The sequence below is a fragment of the Aplysia californica genome, unplaced genomic scaffold (genome assembly GCF_000002075.1).
Source record: "Aplysia californica isolate F4 #8 unplaced genomic scaffold, AplCal3.0 scaffold00504, whole genome shotgun sequence".
Lineage (NCBI taxonomy): Eukaryota > Metazoa > Mollusca > Gastropoda > Aplysiida > Aplysiidae > Aplysia > Aplysia californica.
In genome coordinates this window covers 411,811-413,993 of record NW_004797774.1, presented here as the reverse complement: position 1 = coordinate 413,993, position 2,183 = coordinate 411,811, and the positions used below count along the sequence as shown (strand labels likewise).

The following is a 2,183-nucleotide window of genomic DNA, read 5'->3' as shown; positions in this document are numbered from 1 at the left end:
CTTTTCCCCTTCGTTTATATTATAAACCACAGCTATCAAACACAGGAGCCCTCGTGCCCCACTCTCGCCTCTCACTACTCGCCTTCTTCGCGAACCGCGTGACGGCTTTCCTTCCTTCCTTCTTTCGTCCTTCCTTTTTTTCCTTCTTCTTTTTCCCCCCTTTTTAATCTCCCTGAGATAAACGCAAACGAAGAGGCTACTCTTTCTCTTCCCCCCCGTTATCGTCAGCGGACCCATTACCGTTGATATTGTTTTATTGTCGCGAATCGGCTGGGTCCCCGGCCTTCAATCATTCCACAAACAGCGAGAAACGAACGAGCATCTGACTGCGAATTCGATTCTCGGCCAACCAGAGACGACGACTCGCGTGCGAGTGGGCTTGGCTTAGCCAATGACAGACGGCGTACAGTTAGCGCTGAATGCGCGAAACTTGTCCGTTTCGTTTTGTTACGCAGCAGACAAGTCCGCGGAAATAAACAGGGCGACTGTCTGGCGCAGGGGGCGTTCGCTAGCCGCTAGAAAGGGGGCTGGACTTGTACGCTCGCGAGATTTTTGTGGAAGAGGAGAGAGAAATTTGTGTGTGAATCGGAATACGAATCGCCGCCTCCCCCTCTCTCTCTCGTGTCTGATTGAATGCTGGAACTCGGCTCAAACTCAAAACACTGAAAGAGAGATAACCAGAGCGAGGTGGAGACAAAAAAAGAAAAGAAGAAGAAGTGGGAAGACAACAAAAAGTTGGAAGAGTAGGAGATTCGTCGTCGCCACTGATAGCACTTGGTGAAACGTATCTTCCTGATTATGCAGATGTATTCTTCCTAGTGTTCTTCAAGTCGGCAGTGATCATTCTGTGGCACCAGATGCTGTTTAGCTTCAGTCTGGAACTGTTCGGGATTTTTCAAGAACAGGCTTTGATATCATTCTGCACTGTGTGGAGTTAGAGCTCACGGTATTTCTTTTGTGTTTCGCGATCCATCGGCACAGTTAGGCTTGTTTATTAATTATTATCGATGTGCACATGAGTGTTCAGTGAGGAAATAGGATCGTATCTCTTATTCTCTGTGATTCTTTCAGTGATCCGGCGTTCTACCGTTTGGTTGCAGCTGGTGAATTTGTTAATAAACATAAACATTTGATTAGATTTTCTACATTTAAATTAAGACGTTACTTATTGATACTAGATCTAGATCTAGATCTACTTGTTTATTGTTATTTTAATCTGTTTGAAAATAGATTTCATATATCATTACTATGATGTACGTGTACTTGAAATAAACAAAAAACGAGTCCGCCAATCATAGCCAATGCCAATGCCAATGCTAGGGCTCACATTCATTGATCATTCGAGATAGGGATATTTTTGCCTCTGATATTGCCAGTGAAATCAGCTGGACTAGATTCTAGGAAAACATCTGTTCATTCGTGCATGAATCCTTTCGTGTTTTATTGAATTCCAGATAAATAAATCAAAGCAGACTAGATTTGTAAAATCTGTTTTTATCGCTTCATGCGATATATATTTGACATTCGCCTATCACAATGAGGTATTCTATGTGCTTAGCTTAATACTTTGATTCACTTCTCACCGTCATCTTTTCCTCCATCCTAATATCAGTCTCACGCCCCCCTCCCCTTCCTTCCCCCCCCCCCCTCTCTCTCTCTCTCTATCTCCCCACCCCGTCTTTCATGATACCCGAAAGCTCCCAAGGTCCAGTTTTGTACCTGCTTTGTCAAAAGATCTAATTGCTCCCCGCGCTAGGCCTACCTAGTCTGATGCTTGCAGGCCCTCGGGATTAAAGGGGTGGGCGTGGGTCTACCTTCTCGCTGGGCGTTAGTCTACTTCAGGTTCCCCCCCCCCCCTTGTCCTAATCCGGATACATGTAGACAGAGTCAAGAACGTTATGTTTATTTATTTTTTTTTTTTTTGTTTCACGTTAGGTTTAACAAAACTAGATCTAGATCTATATATTGCTGTTTAAATGTAAAAGATAAATCCGACGGATTATTCAAGCTCTACATGGTTGTTACTGTTTGTGAGACTGGGATTTTCGTCTCTACCCTTGCACTTGCATATATCGTGGTAAAAACGAATGATAGACAAACACCGACTAGATTCAACACCCCCCCCCTTTCTCTCTCTCTCTCTCTCTCTCTCTCTCTCTCTCTCTCTCTCTCTCTCTCTCTCT

At 44.1% G+C, this 2,183-nt stretch overlaps 1 protein-coding gene across 1 annotated transcript in view; it reads left to right on the top strand.

Moving 5' to 3' along the window:
- Positions 1 to 334: 334 nt before the first annotated feature.
- The window catches only part of LOC101861309 (dachshund homolog 1), a gene marked incomplete at its 3' end in the record, with an annotated part of 15,994 nt that continues 14,145 nt past the window's right edge, over positions 335 to 2,183 (top strand). The window contains 1 exon segment of the mRNA XM_035971784.1: positions 335 to 946.